This window comes from Anser brachyrhynchus (assembly GCF_964034855.1).
Source record: "Anser brachyrhynchus genome assembly, chromosome: 1".
In the NCBI taxonomy this organism is placed as follows: Eukaryota; Metazoa; Chordata; class Aves; order Anseriformes; family Anatidae; genus Anser; species Anser brachyrhynchus.
In genome coordinates, this window is record NC_137694.1 from 180,742,059 (window position 1) to 180,764,260 (window position 22,202).

Sequence of the window (22,202 nt, forward strand, 5' to 3'; positions counted from 1 at the left end):
AGAAAGCCAACACAGTTAACACTGGAGACAAAAGAGTAGAAATTCAGGTAATAGTAGGGAAAATAAGATTAGAGAGCACCGAAATAAATTAAAACTTTCAGATTGTCTGGGCCTTAAGAATTTCACATGAGAATATGTATATAACTAGCTGAGGAAATCTAGAGCTGTTGGCAACTATCTTTGAGAGGGGAGGAAACAGTCAACTCAGCAAACACCAAATGGGAAATAACCAAAGAGGTTTAGTCTTGCTAAGAAGGATCTGAGGTTATCCGGTGGATCTCAGGCTTAACCAGAGCCACTGTCATGTATTCATGAATGTCAGATTAGAAATATAGAGAAGAGTGTTATCTACAAGACACATAAGGGAATTCTGCTTTATTACTTCCCTTTAGAAAGACTTCAACAACAACCTTAGGTCCTGGGTTGGAAGCCACGTTTTAAGGAGGACATGACCAATTGACACTGAGTTACTCCACAAAACATGACAAAAATTGAAGGAGAAAAATGTTGTTTAATATAAAGAAGACAAGATTTGAAGGAAACATAACAAAAGACTTTGAAAATAGTCAAGGTGGCTACAAAGAAAAGATAATAATGAGAATAAACTGTTCACTGAAGATAGGACAGAAGCAACTTGCAGGTCAAGAAATAAGAAAAACAGTTTTCTAATGGTAAGAAAAATTAGGCCTTGGAATGAATGGCCCAGAGCAGAGGTACAGTACTGGCCATCAGTGGAGACCCTGAGAAATGGGTCGGTCATCCATAGGTCTGCTGGGAAGAGCATTGGTACAGCTGATGTAGTTGTAGGATCCTCCAGGTATTTGCTAGTTTTCTATGATTTGAAAAAAAGAACTGTCTAGTTAGCTGGAGATATTTTTTATCATTATTATTATTATTTTTCCTTTTTTAAGTTTTAAGATATTTGGGAAAATAGAATGCTTTACCCTTTTCTTGGTTAATTTTTAATAATGTTCTGAAAGCTCAAAGTTAAAGAGTGCTTTGACCCAAGATTTTCTTTCATCTTTTTACTTTCATTTTTGCTGTTTGAGCAAACTGCCTGGTATTGCTTTCCTCTGATTCTTATAAAGCCTCTTGAACACAATATTCAGTGGTCTTTTTGTTTCTGAAATGTGGGATCGATGACTTTAAGTAGGAACACATTATTTCCTGAGCGGTTGCCTACAGCCATTATTGGATCATTTCTTCTATAGAGTCAACCAACTCATATTAATGCTGATGTGGATTACTTTAAGTTTTGCTTCTTGTTTTTCACTTGTGGCATCTAATAATCCATTTCTTTGCATTCCCTCTTCTCTGATGCGATGGTTGACTCTAGAAACCTGAGTCCATCTGGAGCATTATATCTGAGGACTTTCAGACCCAAAGTGTTATGTATGATATGCATTAGCCTAAAAAGAAAGCTGAAACTTTCTTATCAAATTCAAGGCTTTGCCTTACTGTTATTTATGATATTGATTGAACTTTGCTGGGTTTTGAGTTCTGAAGATAAACAGAAATTGCTCCTGAATTAAGCTGATGTCAGAGTTTCTGTGAGGCTGGAAAGAAGGAGATGAATAATCATCACAGACAGGTTCTAATGACAATAGCATTGCAAATATATTAATTGCAGAATCAAGCTCACCACCATTCTCCCTCATGTGCACAGAGCCAAAAAAATACTTGTAATGTTTACTGTTTGAACCGGTAGCCTTTCCGCATATTTTAGCTAAAAAGTAAGAGGGAAAGGACATACAAATGCCAGCATTGTGTCGGGCTGCAGTGGAAAAAAAAAAAATTAAAATTGTAACTGTTCATTGGCCACCTTAACACTTTTTTTTTTTTTTAAATATATATAACAAGCTCTGCAGGTCACACTGCTTTTTCTGGAGACTTGGACAGTAGCAGTTGCAGTGGATTTCTCCTCTCAACTGGAGAAGATGTTTTAACTTCCTTTCAGAAGTGAAATCAATTCATATCTTTCAGTCTAAGGTAACAGACTCTCACTGGAGCTGGAGCTTTTGACTTTTATCTTGCTGTGACACCTGCTTTGGTCAAGGGGATTAGTGATTACTCCTCCTGGAAGGTGTCAATACTGATGATGTTTGGCTGAGCAGCTGTCCTCCCTCTTCTATTATTATTATTCATGATGTGTGACTGATTCTTCTGAGGACACTAGTGATAGAAAACTTAGCAGTTCTTTGCTTTCTGTCTTTTAAAGGGACCTGAATGGACAATTACTGTTTCTGAAATGTGCCATGGCCACCATTTTGCCTCATCTATTGTTCAAATATCTCTGTGTAGCCAGAATGTGGACAATGAAAAGGTGCAAGATGTGTAGTTATCCATATGCTGAGAGCTATCAATTCCACACTTATTGTCTCTCAAACAATGTCATTCATTACCTAGTATCATACTGAGAAGAGAGAGAAGACATTGGCAGGGATTCCACCTAGACAAAGCTGAGGTAAGATATGGATTGGTGTCATTTTAGCTTAGGGTACATCTCCATCATTAGTTATCAAGCTTCTAAATGTTGGGCTTATTTTACATAATCTGTATCCATTTAACCGTCATACTGACAATATTCAGCTTAACATTGGCGCCTGAGTCAAGAAGTTGCAGTAGAGGGATGCAGATACACAGAAGGAAGAAATAAATCCTTAAAATGTTTTTGAATTGGGACCTATAGGTTCTGCAATTGCTTATTCTGAAAAACAAACAAATAAACAGAAAAATTAAATCAACTCCAATATACAGGCATTCTCTCAGTACTCAGCAGACTACTTACTATAAAGAAAGTGATGTTCAACTTTTCCCTCTCTTCACAAGAAATAAAACACCTAATGGGTTACAGTGGAGTAAAGAAATCATGATTTGGATTTTAGGAATACCCTCTAAGTGTAGTGTAGTTCTGGAGGAGACTGCATTTTCTTGATGGGAAATTTTCTTGATGGGAAGATTTTGATTTTTATTTTTTTAAAGAATAGGTTAGGCAAACATCTCTCAGATTATCTAGACATCTTGCTGGCAAATCAGGCAAATGAGCCAAATGATTTTCAGTGTCCCTACGGCACCCTTGACTGCTAGCATAAAAGATCACCCTTCTTTTTACATCATGCTACAGGAGTTAAGATCAGCAAAGATCATTACCTAATTGCCACTTGGAAACAAGATGATGGGCATGGGGGTGTGACATGTAATGAGACTTACTTCTTAGGGTAGTTTGCAGGAATCTCTCCACCATGTTCCTGTCCTTCTGGGATGTAGCTGTGATTAAACAACAGGGAGGGGTATTTCAGGGTGCTTCTGGGCTGTTCGTCTAACAGAGGAAGCACTTGCCACCATTCCTAAAAACTCCTTGGAAGTAACTTAAAACATAAAAAAAAAACGTGGAAGATCTATTTGTTCTCTGGGTTGGTTGGTTTGTTTTCCAGGCATCCATATGAAATGCAGAAAGCCTGCTCTGGCCACAGCTCTTACTCAGGTGAGCAAATTGTAATTTTATTTTTTCTAATCATCACTTGCTCCTTATCTTGCTATAGGCAACAAAAGAACAAAGTTGGATAGTCACAGACTCTCTCATTCAAAAAGCAAAGTACATAACTGCATTTAAATCAGCTTGTACATACACCCCAAGATTTGAACACATTAATCTTTATAAACTCACAGTCTTGTTTTAATTTCTGTTCTAATAAAATTCAACTGTCCCTTCATGACAGCTTTGAGAGATTTACTTTCTCCATCCTCTTCATTTTATTCTGCCACATTTTCTCTGAGCTTCTAGCTTATAGATTTTCTCCAGCTAACAGGCTACTTGGCTTCCACCTGTTCAATAATTCAAATGCATGCATCAAATGCACATATGGCATATTTACAGGTAGCAACATCCCCTTTCCTTTCTCCCTTTTCATAGCCAGGCAATTCTCACAGAAACTGCACAGAGGTAACACATGCCTGCTTGCCTCTGTGGTTCTGGCTTATGCATCAGCGTCTGCTCCCTCACTGCAGACCTCCATCCATGCCATCACCCTTGCAGCCTCGGGTGGGAAAGATGACCCGTGAGCAAAGCCTGGTGGCATCGAGGGCTTGGCCTCTCTGGCAGCATGGCTTTAGGGCAGGCATGAATATCTAATACAGTGGCAGCAGGGCTCTCCAGGTACACGTGCAGTGCTGGTAGGGAGATCAAAGGTATGGTTGCCATGCTTACATGCTCACATGGAAAAGTGCTCTCCCTAGGCTCTTCCCCTCCTTTCTCCCCGCCCCCACCATGACATTTGCCAGCTCGCTATTCTCATAGTTGTGAAAATGACCTGAAGAAGCAGCAAAACAATGGTGTGGCACTCAGTGCACCAATACCCCATCAAGAACCGGCCCCAGCTGACAGCAGGTTCGGGAGGCTGTGACACAAGGACATAGCCGAGGAGCACAGCCCAGGAGACAGGGACTTTCCATCCCACATTGCAGCCCATTTGCCTTCCGTGCTCTGAACTGTTTTCATTACCTTCGTTTTTCTCTGTTTCCCCTAAAACCAAGACACGTGTTTCATCACTGGAGTGTCAAGGGCAAAGATTTGAGGAGACCCTGAGAGGCCTTGGGAAAAATGCATCATTTAGGGACCCCAACAGGTAAATTTAAGAAACTCCAGCAATAAATGAATGAGATTCCAACATAGCAAGGATAAGTAACAAAGATGTAGGGGAAAAGGAGGCTTCTCTGGAGAATGTATGAGGGATCATAGGCAGGAAATAAGAGAAATTTTAAGAAAACAAGAACTGTACAAGAAGAGAAGATACTTATGAGAAAAAAATAAAATAAAATAAAACAAAATTTGCAGCGGATGACATAGGATAAGTCGAAAAAGCTGACCAGGATTAAAGGAATTATTTGGCTAGACCAGTATCCTGTTTTCCTTCAATGCCAAGACCAGATGCTACAGAGAAGTGGTACAATAGATACCTACACAGCTGCAGAAGCAGCTTCACTCAGACCCCAGGGGGAGGACAGGTGAGCTCACCCTTCAGCCAGGCAACTGCCGTGTAATTGCTCTCTGACCGTGCAATATGAAAAATGTATCTGCAATGGAAATCTTACTGATGTAAATATCTATTTGTTGCACAGGTTAAATGCAACACCTTTTGATAATACCTTGGGGCAATAGTTTCCAGGGAGAAATTACACCTTGTATCTCCTTTTCAGTAGCAATGTCTTGCCTTTCAGTTTAATTGGTTTTCCATTGCTTATGAATTATAATAAAGGTATAGCATGGTAGTATACCATGTTTCGTGTCATGTAGTACATATATAATCTAATATGTACATATATCAAATTAATAACTTATTTTTCCTCTTTCTAAATGACACCATGGCAATTTGTATGTATATCTCAAAGCCATTATTTTTCAGAAATCAGACTTGTGAATAAGGAAACTTCTAAAATGTGTTTTAGACAAACTTGCCTAAACCTTCTTTGCAGAGCAGCTGTTGACTGCATTTGTATCAAATTCATCAGGCCCAATCACACTTTACTTTGGCAAACTTAGCAGGAGCTCTTGGAAGTTTTTGGTGAGCCGTGATTCAAACAGCACTCACAGACAAGCCTGGAAAGGAAGATTTTATAAAGCTGTTGCTGCTAGTAAAGGATTTACAACCCAAATGCCAACATGAGCAACAAGTTTTCTCCCTTTATCCTAAGCGTCTTTCAGTGCTTGTACTTTTTTTCTCCCTCCATCCCCAAAGAAAAACACAAATTTTGCCCTAAGGGACAACATGAATAAAGAAAGAAACAGCGCATTCATAAAGCTTTAGAAAGACAGAGATCATTCAACGGCTGTGCAATTACTCTGAAAAGCTACTTATTTTTGAGCACAGAGCTTTCACTCAACAGAGGCCTGAGGCATCACGATCTGATCTGTATCTGCAGTATCTCAACCAGCCTGATCTAGGGCTTTTGCTCATTACAGAAGCTGTAGCCATGTGTGAGGTTTACATCTAGGTTCAAATAGTTTGTAAAGCATTTTGGAGCTGGGGTTGCATTAAAGTTACCAACTGATTACCAACTGATAATAATTTCTGATAATGAATTAAAGGTAGTTTTGGCTACCTGTCTTACCCTAAATCTACCTGGGTTTGTTTTTGTTTAAGGTTTACAAGCCACTTTCCCTACAGAATTCATACACACTAATGGAACGCTAAGTGACTGTGCAGAGGCAACAAGAAAAGCAATTATACCCACAGTGCTGTTAGGTAAACGAAGTGAACAAAATAGAGCATACTCAAGCACGACTGTTTTTGAAAATTATTTAGGGCCAGATACAACTCTCACAAGCCCTTCGAGTGCTCTGACAGCAACTTTTCTACCTAGATAGAAGTTTTTTCCCATTGGTTTCTCTGACCAAATTTCTGTAAAAATGCTGTTCTGTACTACCTTTGAAAGCAGTAAGAAATCAAATTTTTCTCTGTTACATACCTGCATAGAAAAACATATTGAAATGCAGGGGAGTGTTTTCTACCCTCTAAATCATTGTGATCGTGGCCCACTATGCTTATAACACTATCATTCTGGCTGACAAGGACACAGCATTAGCTGGAGCCTCCTCAGCATCCCTTGCCATGTTGACACTACAGGAGTCAAGCTATTATTATTACGCTCTTTTTACAGCTTCTTAAATATCAACTTTTTTTTTAAATATATATTTTCTTAAACTTTCCCTGAACCTCTCTTCCTGATCTGAAAGCTCCAGCAATTCTGCTGACCCTTTGCTGACTGTGCCTCCAGAAATATCCACAGCAATTGCTGTGGGACAGCCACTCACATATTAGCAACCTGGGTGGGAGCCATCGATTGCAGTGCCTTTTAGTGTACTGCAGCTTCAACGCACATAGAAAGACATAGTGGTGAGGTGAAAATGACTTACAGGCCCAATTCCTTTCTGCAGTTCAACTCTATAAGCTGTAATAATTCACTTCAAAGGAAAGATGAATGGGTTACTCTACATTTATACAACGGTAACAGAATAGAGTTATATCCTAAATATTTTGCAAGAAACTAAAATCATTCTCTGTAACATTTGCTCTAGATTAAAATTAGACTTTCATTTCACTTGCATGCATTCGAGATGAAAGAAAAAAAAAAAAAAGATAACAAATCAGCACAGGAATCCGCATGGTGAAATAGTCAGAACGCAGTAGGGGTTACAGACCTGTACAAAAGCAGGCGACTTCTCAGCGGCCCCATCACTGTATTTCCAAAGAAACGTTACGAATTCTCATGGCCAATCCTGCAAGAAGTAGAAAGAATAGTTAAACCTAGAGAGTTTCTAAAGGAAAAGAAAATAATATCAGCTGTCTCCTTGGATACGCAATGCTAAAAGCCAGTCTAGAATTGGTTTAGAGGATGTTAAACATTTTAAACTACGGAAGCAGCAAGATCATAACAATTATTTAAATATAACAAAGCCCAAGTTAAATAAAATACAAAATGCTAAGTTCTTTTTAAAGACATGTTATTGAAAACAGTCCTGATAAAAATGCAATGAATATATGGGACTAGATTGGAAAGAAAAGAAAAAAGAGAGAATACTGCACCAATTTATATTCCCTTTGAACTGTCTGTAATACAGACCTTAAAGTGCATTTTCAAACATATAGCATATCAAAGAAGCAGACATTTATTTCTAGCCATGGCACTTCTAGGCTTTTGGTAAATGAAACCAGAAATAGTCTAGTGGAACTGTGCTGTGTGATAAAGCATGTACTGATGGGTTCTGCCCAACATCAGTAAACAATTGTTTTTCTTTTAAGCGAAGGAAAGAATTTCAGCAGTAAACAAATGCCTTACGTCTTGCATGAGTTCTTCAACAGAGTCAAGGCAAACCTGTCGTTTCACACCTCCTGCATGTGCTACTCAAAGTCAAAATACAAGTTATGTTCCCCAAGATCTATCAGTTTCTATGTTTTCGATTATGACAAGTATGATACACAAGGGTAAGTCCAATACACAACAGCTTTCAGCTATGATCCCCCTGGAATCCACACCCGTTGTTATAAGGATAATTATCTGGGTATCCCCGAGGCCAATTTTTGCAGTTTTCGTACAAAAACCACCTCTTGCATAAGACATGAAATTTAAAATCATCCCCTTCACAGATATCATTGAGTCACTCCATTACCTCTGGGACAGATATAAATTATGCATTCTTTGATTCTCTTTAAAATTTTAGATGCACAAGGGGACCGAGAAGCATCTAAATGGTACTAAAAATATAAGGCATTCAAGAAAGAAACAATAACTTGTATGGTATTAACTGCTACAGTGCTCCGAAGGCTCCCTGCCTGGTCAAGAAAAGCACATAAAGCACTGAAACATAACAGCAGGCTTGCATGCTAATGGCTGCTAGTGACAAGGACTCATTGAATGTCACTGCTTCACATACTGCGTACTGTTCATTTTTCTTATCTGTGTGACCTCTCCTTTGAAATGACTGATGAAACTCCTGTGAATTAGCATCTCTGCTTCTGGGCATTTGCCACCAAGAAGGCATTCAGCAACATCTCTACTGAAACACAAAAATGAGGCAAGAAAAACAAATCATAATCTCAACAAAGACCAGTAACTATGCCTGTTAAAGGATAGTCGGTCCATACTGTGAAAGGCACGCTTCTCTGAAGCTTCCTTGTTAGGCTGGTTTTTACCTTGACGCCTTTTAAGAGCATTGGCTTGTCACAATACATGCATTCATATTTCAGACTTGGCTAACATTTTCGTAATTGGTGTGAATAAAAAGGAATAGCTGTTACTGCAAGAAAGAAAGAAATGTCTCTGTTCTAATGCCCTGCTGCTATGATGACCTATTTCACACTAGCATCTGTTCTGTTCTGATGAACCACTCCAGATGTAAGCTGGCAAAGCTGCACTGCAAGTATGTTGCCCAGACATCCACTGAGTGCTGCAGATGTTTTTTTCCTCACTTCACATTTAATGTGTGCTTGATTAATTTTTTTCTTTATTGTTTCAACTCCTTGGCCCACAGAATTTCCTATGAAGTTTGCAGGATCTGGGATCCAATCTGCAGCCATAAGGAGAAGCTCCCTTTTTTGTTAGCAGGTTCATTAATGTCTGGAATAACGAGCCAAAAGAGCCTTGCTTCGAATTGCCAAAAGAAATGCAAACTTCAGTAATCTATTATGCCTTAATATTATTTGCCTGAGGAGTTAACACAACACTCATTTCAATTTCAAAATTACAGATGTTTGTAATAATCAGATGCATCGGTCTGACCAAAAATATTACGTCCGTTCTCTGCCTCAAGCCCTTGACCTGAATGAGGTTAGTGACAGCGATATGAATGACTTGAGCAGAAAACCAAACACAAAAGTAGTTTTATCGTGAAGTACAATATTTCTTCTGTCACTTAGCCTTTTTTTTTTCCTCTCAAAATTACAGGGTAGACTGCAAATCTTCAAGGCTAGCAGCCACCACGACAGCCTAAGTGCCATTTAAAAGAATTATAATTTATGACACGCCTTGGTAGAATAGCAAAGGTCACACAGAAGACTCCCCAGGGAGGGGAGGATGACAAAGGTTACAAAGATGACTAAAGACTAGCCTAAAGGAAGGGATTTTCTTGGAAGGGAGACGTTTTGTTGCAACAGCTTCATCCTACCTAATGCACAGGCACCTCATCCAAACAAACAGCTCACCTTTAAGTTATCTCCAAGGCATTGTTTATGAAATACACCTCCAAAATTCACGTCTTAGCAGCCTGGCAACGTGCCCAGGGCCCACTGAGCTGCTGCCAGCCTGTGGACGCTGTGAGTCTGCCCCACAGGGGACAATGGGATGCATGGTGACAGATTTGGGGACACCGCCTGCACACTGGGTAGACCGTATTTGAAACACCTCCAGGATCCTTGCAAGCCATTGCCAAAATGGGGCCCACTTTCCCACTTCTGGGGCACTCGGTGCCATTTCCAGACCTCTACCAGAGCGGCGCAGACTGCTGCACTGTTTCTCTTAAAAGCAACAAGAAGATTTGGTATGAGAAGAGCCTGAGATACACATTGCCACTGACACATTCTCGCAGGCAGTTGTAAATCTGCAAACCAGCCATCGCTCTACGAAGCAGCTTGGGCTGCTTTTCCTTGCCACAGCTACAGCGCTCCCCCCTTTCAGCCACAACAAGCACAGAAAAAAAAAAAAAAAAACAAGACAAGGATGAAGACAAGCAGGAACAACTCTTCTTGGCACAGCTCCACTCTGTGCAGCATCATTTCTAGGCTCATAAAATAAGCATTAACTGGTGGGAGAAGCTGGCGCTGCGAACCTGGGGGTAACCGGTGTTGTCTGCAGAACATCAGAGCGATAAAGAAAAGCTTAACCTGAAGCCAGCATGCAATACAAGACAACTCTCCCCTCTCTTCAGAAATGTATGGCCATAACCGTTTTGAAAACTGACAGCTCCCAACTGCACCCGATCAGTTGTAGATGCTGCCTGCAGCCAGATCAATGGCTGGCGCTTGCCAAGGAGGTCTGCATGGCTCTGAAGGGTGCAGCTGACAGTGGCCAGTTAAGAAGAGACTATTAATCACTGAGTATAAAGGATTATCCCTTGTTTGCTGCTGGGTGACTAGTACAGTCCCATCCTCCTGGTATTCGGTCTCCATGCTTGGCCTCCCATTGCATGAGGAGGAACCTACCTGCTGAGGACTGGGTAACCACCCAGGCTGAAATTCTCATTTTCAGTCAGAAATTCCCGTCTATTTCCTGTACGAAAATAGGGCAATTCACTGGAGGGGACCAGCGTGGCGGACATTAATAGTGTCTGCATTCTCTTGTTCTGGCAGTCTCTGGTCTATTACCATGGTTGATGAAGCCTTTTGCTGGCTATTCAGATCACAGGAAAATTTTACAGTCTCATAAACACAAGCAAATGACAGCGGAGTGCGCCTTTGGGAGACCGAAGGGCAGAAGGTAACAGGAAGGCGGGATGCAGCCAAGCAAGCCTCAGATTACAGCGGTATGTTTTATCCTGCGCATCACCTGCAGGAACAAGGGAAGGGGAGCTTAATGGCGCAGGAACGCTGCGAACACAATGAATAACCCAGGAGATGCCCCCTCCCAAGTGACAAATCCATAGGGCATGTTATCAGGAGCCCTCCCAAACCCGGCTGAGAAAAGAAAATAGGATTTTCAACATGTGTTTTGCCTCACACGTGGAGTTGCTTACAGCGGTATGGCAACTCCTTCCCAGTGCCAGGCTATGATGGGCTCTACGTGTGGGGCTTTTATACTCTCTGGTGTTGGTTTTGTATGCTCTGTCTTCCTTTATTAATTTTAAACAGAATGGGGGGATGTAAATTCACCATTGGGGATATGTCAGTGTTTGCTCAACATGCTCTATATACCTTTATTAATTTTGTATTGAATGGTGGATGTGATTTCACTCTGGGGGAAAATCAGTGATAGCAAAAGGCCTTTCCCACTGCAGGGGAGCAGTGGGGAAGGGGAGATTATTTCTCCCTGGGTTTGTTTAGAGTGATTTGTGTACTTTCAAGGATTTCTGGAGCTGGGGAACTTTTGCATTCACAAACAGCCAGTTTCAGTGCCATGACCTACTGCTCTGAAGAGGTTGATTATCTTAACGTAGCATTTGTTATGCAAGACTTACTGCTTACAGTACATTTTAAAAGCAGAAGATGATGCCTTTTTATAATGCAGGAACAGAACTTAAAGGGGGGAAATTGAAAAGCTTTCAGAACAATACCTTTTTTTTTTTCTTTTTTAATGGTGCAAATGCATAAAACCACACCAACTACAAAAGGGTTGTTTTCTGAGAGAAGTTCAGGAGCTTTAACTCTCAGCATATTGCAAAAATGGCCTGAATCAGCATGGCCGGCTTGGCAGCCTGTCCTTTCCACCCCTGCAATTCCTGGGCCCCCAGCGAGCCGACGCTTGGCTTGGGGCACACAGGGACACTTGACTCCACAGACCGCTATTCCCCAAGGTCTGTTGGAAGAGAGCTGCTCACTTGTGCATAGCTCTTTGCTCCCTACCTTTAATTTACACATCAAGCTTACACTCCATCACAGCAAGTCCTTTTGCTTCCAAACTCTTAGTCCAAGTCTACCGTGATCATAAAGGGAATGTCCCCTTACTGTCATTCTTATTTTCCTGGGAGAAAGAAGTCCCAGAGGAAAATATTTTCATGCCTCCTTCAATTTCCAGAGGCTCCCAGAAGGTCAAAACTTCTTCACACAGCTTTGCCAAATGCTGCAAAAACAGTGGTGTCCTGGAGGATCCTTTCACATATCTTAGTCAAAAGGCAAGGAAAATGCAGATGCCGTTCACTGTCCAGCTTTTCATGGCAGAAAATACCATAACTCTGCACTCTATTGCCACTTTTGGATACCTCTGCACATCATAGGGTTGTGGGGGTTTTTTAGCTCTTATTTTCTTACTGACCTTCAGAGCACAAAGTTTGGGACTTTGTAGCTCTTCTGCAGTTCCTATAGTGCCTGGATTGTGGTTCCTCTGTAGGATTGATTCCACAGTGATTCCTTGATCCAGGGACCGGATGCAGCAAAGGGGCCATGGGGCAAAGGTATCCACAGACAGTAATTCAGGGAAATTTTGCTGTATGGAGAAGGGAAGTGAATATTCACAAAGGCAGCCTAATGTTTTTGTTTGCCCTTCCCCAGGCAGCTGTGACACAGAGGACACATGACCAGAAAGCAAAAAAATACATAAATAAAAATGTTTTACCGATCAGAAGACTATATATATATATATATGTACTGAAAAATAAGGACTTCCTAGGGTTTTTATTGCTGAACAGAGCCTTCCTGAGATTGCTGCTCATTACAAACTTGAAACGTTGAACTGAATTAATTACTTGTTTGATCAAAACGTGTTAGAGACTTGAAAACTGAATCACGGAGTAGCTGGCTCTCACTGCACACACTTATGGTACAAGTCATTCTTTTCCTAATCTGGTGCAGCTGGCACATGAACTCCTTGCATGACTGATGGCAGAGGGCAGAAAGTTTCTGCACTGGGACAGGAGGAGCACAGTTCCCATACTGAGCACCAGAAACAACTGCTTCAGATGAAAAATGAGTGAGGGAAACAGGAAAGAAAGGGGTTAGGGAGTGCAGCTGTCTGCTATGGGCTCTGTAGGTCAGCGCTGCTATATGTGCTGGGTACAGCTGGATTTTGAACAAGCAGAAAGGAAGAAGGAAGGGCAGGATTTGGAATCTGGCTCATATCCACCCAAGACAGTAACATGCAACTTAGGGAAAAAGTAATAAATAGCCGGTAAATGCCACAGCACATGATGCCAGCAGTCTGTAACAGAGGCGAATGTGGTGATACTCACCAGCCTCCCCGCTGTGCTGCCAACAGCCTGGGGGTTCCCTTTGACTGAAGGCAGGCAGGCAGGGGGGACAGGGAGCAAAGCACGTCAGGCAGCCCTGCCTAGCCATGAGCACCTTGTTCAGGATCCGGCTTACTGCACCCATGGGAGAGGACATGAGTCTCCCAGGGCTCCACGCTCTTCATCTGTTAGCTGCATCCTAAACAAACTGCAGGTCCAGCAGTGACATGTGGTGCCCAATTCCTGTCCAAGTCCTCTAAAAACAGAATATGGGCTACAGTTCTGGTTTCTGTCCTCTGCTGTCTTGCAAGCCACCATCCTTCTCTTCTCTCTTTCGGTGCCACTGTGTATGAAACTCTGGAGGGGAATTTAATTCAGCCATTTAGCTATCCTCCCAAATCCAATTTCACTGAAGACCAAATCTCAGAGATTCTCATCCAGACCTCCAAAGCTGCCCATAAAATCTACAGTTAATTTAATAAGATTAATAAGTGGCATTAGAAGGGACTGCTAGGAACACCTAGTCCAACCTGCTGCTCAAAAGAACCAGGTCAGGTCCTTTTCTAATCGAGTTTTGAGTATCTTTGAGGATGGAGATCCCACAGTCACTCTGGGCAATTTGTGTCAGTGTCTGATCACACCCACGGTGAATTTTTTTTTTAAATATATTTTTATATCTCCCCAAATATATGTAATCACAATTTCATTTGTTTCAATCTGTGTCTGCCGCTTCTTCTGCTGTCACTGTGTACCTTTGAAAAGAGTTTGGCTTTGACTTCTCTGTCCCATCCCATCAGGTAAATGTAGACAGCAGCAAGATCCCCCAACCACTTTCTCTTCATTACAAGAGCCCTTTCTGCTTCTTCTCATACATCCTCTGCTCCAGCCCTCTGTGTATATTGTTGGCACTCTCTGGGATATGTCTGGGATACTCTTCAGTATGTCTCTGCCTTTTGGGGAGCCCAAAACCAGACACGGTATTTCACATGTCGTTTTACAACTGCTGAGTAGAGGCAAATAATCACTTCTTGCTAAGTTAGGCCCAGCTGAAAGCATCCAGGAGGCCGCAGAGCACAGAGCTGGAAAAAAAAAATGCTCTAGAAATGCATGCTCAAATGTGAACTAAATATACGGATTTTTGCTATGAGTGGACTAGCACTGAAACAAGATGAGAGCTGGTCACCTGAATCCAAAGCAGCTGCAGGCACCCAGGTAAGACAGACCAGCCAGTTGAGAGAGACTGCACAGAAATAAAGGAAGACAGGTGGGGAACACCATCATATTTCAGAGCACATAACCACTTGAATATTAGCATGAAGCAGCTACAACTGAGCTTAAATTACTGCTGATCCTAACAGGAATAAAAACAGCAGTAATTTGCCCATTATAATGTAATAAGGCACTGTATCGCACAAACACAGATTTTTTTAATATCGGTGTAGCCTGGCTAAATGCTGCAGTGCACCAGCATGAACAGATCATAAAATGGGACAGAAGTGATATAAATCAATTGACTTCAAAGCCATTTCTGTAACCCAATATCAAAAAAAAAAAAAGACTGTGATCCAGTCAATGTTTGTCAAGAGATGACATATTTTCATCTTCTATCCAGACCCACAGTATCCTGAAAATAAAATCATTCATTGTTCTGCCAAATTACATCTCGAATACATAATATTGCATCCTCCATATACCTGGAAATGAGACCTATGGTAACAGGAGGAAAGCATTTCTAAGAGATACCAGGAAAGAAACACACATGCACGTGGGAGGAAAAACAGCGTTGAATCTACCACCTTTATGACTAACTCCCTCAGCAAAAAAAAAACATTTTAGTATTAAGACCATGAAGCCTGCCTGAGACACAGTAGCAGCAGTAAGTCTTGAGAAAACAACAGCCTGGAGGAGAATGCTTTTATCAGGACGGCAAGTGCTGGCTCTATAAACCAAAAGCAACTTTGCGTAATCATGCTTTTTTTGTGGTGGGAACAGAGGCACAAATTGAGTCAGTACCCAGAGCTGATCATAAGGAGCAATGGAAAACAAAACTTGTGTTTCTTCTTACTTTGTTACTGTAGGACAAGAATGAGAATGAAGGAGGCTCTTATGTCAGGAACAGTGCTCCAAGCACTGCAAGATCTGGAAAAGATTCCTGGTCAGTGCAATGATTTGGGAAATCTGCACATGAAATATGAACTCTGGTTAATTAAGATATTATTCAGATGAGTAACTCTCTGTCACGAATAAACCTCTGCCAACATGGATTTATTATACGGACAAGACTTCCAACAACTCCCTTCTAGATCACACATCCTCCACTTCTTCCATTTTCCTGGAGAGAAGGCACTGAAATGTAAGAAGTTAATAAGTACAAACTTACTTTTTTTTTTTCTTTAACTTTACCCTCTCTTGCAAAATGCTTATTCTGATTTATTTTGATAGTGGTTTCTTATAGAGCGTTACTTGAGATGAAGTCTTGCCCTTGACCAAGCAAAATTAATGCACTGATGTTATCAGTGCAATACTTTTATGCAGAGAGAAGTGGTCTTTTGGACTGAACTTCCTTTTCTCAAACCAAGGTCTGTGACCCTAAACACAGCTGAAAAATGCTTCCAGCAGGGGTATAAGCAGTTGCCATGTTTGTGTTTGCTCAAAATAATGTTTGGATGGAGCCACAAAGTGGTCTTTGTGGTTGGAGGAGGTTAACAGTACAATATTGAGAACCCTAGTCCTGAACTATTTTAGAGCAGAGAAGAGCAAAGCCAGGATTAGGAAGTACTTTTTTGTTTGTTTGTTTGTTTTATTTTTTTGACTACGGGCTGGAGGAATGAGCAGTGCTTGTGAGGGCTCCCAGAGCCTAAATCTTACTAGGCCTCCACTTTTACTCCCAGTTGTTGTGTGCTGCGTAATTAAGCCTGGAGGGGATACATGCGTGACTCACTGTGCCAGCATTCACATACGAGGTTGTGCTTGAGATGAGGCTTTCTGGTTATCTATCAGCAAGACTGAGCAAGGACACCTGAGGGATTCTCCAACTTCACACCATCACAGTAATGAGCGGGCAGATGTCCTTGGTGGAAGGAAAGGTCATTATTTTTCAGAACAGTTTCCCTACCCACATCACCAGCCTGCTCACTGTCAGTTTAACAAGCTGCTCTTTAGGCAGAAATCAGCCTGACAGTGACTTTAAGAAACAAAAGTATAATTAGGATCCTAAAACATTCACAGTTACATTTCGGACGTGCTTTTGCAATGTTACCACTGACTCTGAAGCCTGCAACTAGTGGCAAAAATCTTTCAGCAAAGAAAAGCTTGAATTAAATAAAAACAAACCAATCAAACCACCCAAAACACAACAACCATATATCAGGGTGTATCTTCGAGGGAAAATCTCAAAGGCGTTTTTTTATATCTCTATAGCCTTGCACGTGCAAAGTTTCTGCAAAGCCAGCCTGTATGCACTGAACACAAAGCAGCAGCAAGAATTCTGTATTGGAAGTAATCCTTGAAGTACTTGTTCTTGCTCATACAGTAGCATTGCAAAACGTTTGCACTCCAGCAACCACAGTCACGCAAATTAAGGTCATGTTTTGTACAAAACAGATTCCTCTGGTGCCTGCAAGTGACTTGCATGTGCATTCGTAATGTGCCCATCACTAAGGCATCTGTGCCATGAGCTAACAATGGAAATAATGATGGAATAGTGGCAAAGCTGCAAGCATAGGCAAGCCTTCTACTGAAGACTGTGTTAGTACAAACAGAGGTCACCTCTGGAGAATATAGAGAAAGGGCCTCCTGTAGCTTAGTCTTAAGAGCCATATTTTCAATGAGTAGCAGCCATTTGTGCTGCTGAACTGTTGTGTCTGCAAACACACTTGCATGTTAGAGATAATAAAAGAAAAAAAAATAATGAGAAAAGAAACATGTTATAAGGTGTTTCCAAAAACAGTGACAGTCTGCATGGCTGGCAGCGTATGACGTCTTTACACCCCACAAATACAAGCAAATGGACAAGTGGGGCACTTCTCTGATATATAAGCTTCTACATTTGTACGTGCTCTCCAGCTGCAAAGACAAATACCCAGATTTCTGCAAATGTCACTTTGGATAAAAGTTTGAAATTCCTACCGTGTATACAGATGTATAACCAACATGAATTAGAATTAGAAGAAAATCTGTTTTGTTTTGTTTTGTTTTCCTGGAATCTGCCACCTTTACAATCAACTTGTTAAAAACGCTAGTTTCCATCTGTCAACAGCACCAGAGCATATATTTATAGCATTTTAAATACATAAGATGATATAAAGTCCCTTAGAAAACCCACACTGCTCCGTTGAGGACATATTTGGATGATGTTTCCTACAAACTTCCAGTGGTGGCTGGGCTGGCAAGCTCTGGCACAAAACACCAGACATTTGCATGTTGACTAGACAGTGTGTGAACAGGAGTCAGGTTAAGGACAACACTGAAGCGAGAATGATTGTTTCTGCACTGGAAATAAGGCTCTAATTTCTAACACATCTTCAGGGCAATCCGCCCGAGGAAGAAAAACAGAACAACAAAAACAACAATAACAACAAAATTATTTTAAAATACAGTCTTTAAATCTATTTTTCTCAAGGTCTTATTGTAAGAAGATTTCTGACTAAGAAGGGGAAAAAAGCTTCTAAATTCTCACCAGCAATTTTGAGGCTGATATCATAGAAGCTATGCTTTAAAGGTCCTATCCTGACAGCCCATGTGCACGCAAATCGGACTGCACAGTTCAGTAGCATTCACTTTCATGAGCAAAGGATATGTTGCTAGAGACAAGCTTGGAGATTTAAACCAAATACTTTATTTGTGGCATAAATTTTATCCAGCTAACCAGAGAGCTGGTAATGTTCTACTCCAAATAGAATAGAAAACATGTAATAGATGATATATATTTGTAGGACAGCTTGAAATCTCTTATGAAAAAATGTTTTTAATTTTTTTCCCCCATTGAACAGCTCAGAGAAGTGTGTCCCTGACAAAGGCCCATAAGGGGCCAAAATTCTGGTTATTTGTTCTCTTTTGCTCTTAACAAATGAAGCAAAATACAGTTAATACATTATGCATGTCTTCAAGCATAATTTTATTTAGGCTGTTTTGTTTTGTTTTGTTGTGCCTTGGAAACTTTAATTTCATTTGCTGCGCCTTGGGAACTCTGACTTTTTTATTTTATTTTATTTTATTTTAGTTTTAGTTTTTTCTGGTTAATAATAAAACTGAAATATTAAGGCGGAACATCAACCAATCTACAGTGTATGAGATTTTTTTAAAGTTTCAATGAAACGATCTCTCGGTGTCTCTTTTCCACTCCGTTATCTTATCAGCCACCAAACCATTCTCAACAAGTTGGCCTGTCAAAAGAGCAGAGCTGGCCGGTTGCTATTAGTCATTTCATTTCCTCTCACAGTGATCTGTTGTTTCACCAGTGTGAATAAGATATACTGTTCCAGCAACATGCTATAGTGTTTCAGCATTCTACACTTAAATTAAACAAGCAAAAGACAGTCCTCTGCCACGAGGCATTTACTCCTATTTCAGAAGTGAAACAATGAGAGAGAACAGCAAAGTGAAATGGAGAGAGAAGGGGAAGAGAGGACAAGACTAATGAGACTGGATGGCTAATTACATTCACTGCATTCACACACTAATGTTACTTTTTGTTTGTTTGTTTGTTTTTCAGCATTTAGCAGCAATTTGTGTTCCCCTGGGAGCATATGAGAAAGGTAGGGAGTAAGAATAGATTAAGGAAAGTGGGACCAGAGAGATGGGCGGAAGGGCAGCAGGTGATGGGTTTTGATGCAACTGAAGCCAAGTTCAGATTAAGTGACAAATGGAGTGATGCAGAGAGGAAAAAAAAAGCAGTAAGAAATGAAGATTTGCAAGGAAAGGAGTAGAGGACTGAGAGGTCATACTGCAGGGCTGAGGGGCTGGACTTTCCCTCAGCAACAGTGATCTCTCCAGTGCTCTACCCTCCTGCTCACATACACCACACACCTGCACACCTGCACACATACACCACAGCTACAACAAGCTGGTACTCTTGGGACACCAATTTCTTCCTTTCTCTCATCCCAAGAGAATATTCTTAACCATCCAGAAGACTTCTAGACTGGGGCAAGGAAGGATGGTAAGCCTACACAGGAACCATCCTGGAGGGTCACTTTTTATTTTTGGTGAACGAAATTGCCAGTCTGTGTAATCTCCAAATGGGCTGTCCTACTTTTTACATATCTGCAACACAATTTGGGCTGAACCATTCCTGTTCTTGGCTTTTCAAAGGCTTCAAGCCAGTTGGTCCCATGCAGCAAAAGAAGATACTCTGAAATTCTCAGGGGGGTGACTGCCTCAGTCCCTCACAGGTAGTGGAAAACTCTTATAGGATGTCACCCTGTCCTCTTGTTTAAGCACCAATGCAATGCAATTCCTCTGTTGTGAACAGCACCCGAGGGCTGAAATGATCTGTTATAGGCCAAGAAATACTCTGTCTGTCCTAGATGTGACCCACTTACTACCAAGCTCTCCTGCTTCCCCACCAGTGGTTTGATTTTTATGCTGGTGATTTTGGTTTGTTTCATTTGCTAGTTTATTTATTTATTCATTTATTCATTTCTCCTGGAAAAATTTATTCATTTCTCCTGTTGGGACTCTGAAAAGGTGCTGAAGAGAAGCTCCTCAGTCACTATCTGAAGGGCTGTCTGGCTCCCCAGGTAAGGGAAAGAAAAAGGAAGGGATGCCAGTGTCTCACAACCAAACCGTCAAGTCATGCCAGCCCCTATTCCCTCCTCCTTGCACTCTTCTCAGCTGTACGCAGTCGTACAATCATCCTCTTACCATGAGGCATCCCCCAGACACAGCTAACGTACCAGGGAATCACACTCTGGTATGCTTGAACTGAGTAGGAACTTTCCTGGCTCATAGCCTGGCAATAAGCTTAAAAGGGCTGGGAAGCTGGTGTGGAAAGCCTCAACAGCAATTCCCACTGGCAACCTGGTATTCTCCCTCTGACAGAGCTTCCCAGGGTACCTCATATGGTTCCTTACAGGTCCATATCCAATCCAAGAGGCAGTTACAAAGGACAGACCGAAACCCAAACCACTGAACTAACTTTTTGGTGACGCTGCTTGTTCTTGGGGCTGGTAATTCTCAGCAGCATGGACTGTGAATGCTGCCAGCTGAGATCAGGCCGGTAAACCCAGGTCTGAAGACAGCTGGCAGATTTGCACAGGTTAACTCCAAATCTCCCACTGGGCAGGAGATCTTCAAGTGGGGATTTCAGGTTCATGAGGCATAGAGAAACAGGAAAAAAAAAAAAAAAAAAAAAAAAAAAAAAAAAAAAGCGTCCCCAGTAGAACAATACATCTTTTGGAGGCCCTGACAAGAACGTCTTTTCACTGCCTTAATCCTAAACCTTGCTGGTGACTTGTGCTTTTTTAGATTAAAAGCTCTAGCCATGTGACCAATAGCCTTGAAGCTGATGGCATTTTAGAAACATCATCTGTCTGCCCTCTAAAAGACACAGCCAGAACTCAGTATCAGGGCTCAGCTCACAACCTGGGGCACCATCAACTATTCAAACTGCTGCTGCTGCAGTCACAGCTACAGAAAAGCATGGGGCAAAGTTGCTAATAGCAGGGCTGCCAAGAACTGATTTTGTCCTCTGTGGTGCGGCTACTAGGTTGACTGCTGTCATGATGAACATTATCCCTCTTGTAACAAAGACAGAGGTAGAAACCCAACTTTTTTCATGAAACAACAATGGTATAGTCAGTAATAGACTACCCATCTGGACAAAACGCTGTGCCCGTGCTTAAATAAGATAGTTTCTCACCTACCCCAGCTTCACCTGTAACTTGAATAAAGCCCAAGGAAACAGCCAGCATTTTTTCCTTTCCTTTCCTGCTGAACCGAGACTGTCATCTGGAGGGACTGATTCCCTCTTCCCTTTGCTCCTATCTGGGATTCATTCTAGTTGGTCCTTCTGTACATGTTTTTAGAAATCTAACTTCACCACACCCACCAGAGGCTTTCCCCAGCTAAGGAGGCATAAGATTTATCAAGCACTTCAGTGCTTGACACACAGCCTCAGCATAAACTCTCCTAACTCCAACCAAACTGCCACGGTCACAGGGAGCAGTGCAGCCCTGCCTTAACCTGGCACTGAAAGTTGCTCAGTTGCATCAGTATAGCACTGCACCTGATACTGTTAGCTCCGTCTCTCAGTGAATCTAATGGGTCTGGCAATGGTACCATGCCATAGGTTGGAGAAGAAATGGATTGGTTGCTACATCTCTTTACTCTGGTGCAATACTTGTGATGGAAAAGTCCGAAGGTGAGCCCACAATTAACTCTTCTGGCTCTGCCACTCTTTCAGTTCTTCCCTTATGTATTCTCCTGCCTTAGTAGGTAAAAAACCTTTCTGAGATATTCTACTGGGTGAAAAGAAAACCCTATTAAAATGTGACATTCCATGAAACACTACTGTGGATTACACTTTCATCAGCTTTAACTTCTTCATACACTTCTTCATGCTCAGCAGCCTCTTTACAAGCAAGTACCTTAGCCATCACATTTACGCTAATAAAACACATGTAATACCCTCTTCCTACCTGTCTATTTTATTTTATTTTTCTCTCTGAGGTCCATATATTAGAACAGGGATTCTCTAAATGGTGTTCAGAAAAGCTTCCGACTATTTCTGTTTGCTTTCCTTTACCACTGTGCTGAGGTTTCACTCAGCTGATACGGAGGTTCAGTTCTTCCAGCTGCAAACCAGACCAAGACACAGCAATAGAAACAGCAG

The 22,202-nt window shown here is 41.4% G+C and overlaps 1 protein-coding gene across 9 annotated transcripts in view; it reads right to left on the reverse strand.

The window, feature by feature from the left end:
• Positions 1 to 22,202, reverse strand: part of ENOX1 (ecto-NOX disulfide-thiol exchanger 1) — a 358,808-nt gene that overhangs the window by 241,202 nt on the left and 95,404 nt on the right. For 8 of the 9 annotated variants that reach the window (XM_080592774.1, XM_080592773.1, XM_080592781.1 and 5 more), the window contains one exon: positions 7,199 to 7,276. The gene's annotated coding sequence lies outside the window, so the exon portion shown is untranslated. Of the gene's footprint in view, positions 1 to 3,210; positions 3,268 to 7,198; positions 7,277 to 22,202 lie in introns of all 9 variants that reach the window. The other variant, XM_080592780.1, reaches the window with a different exon arrangement.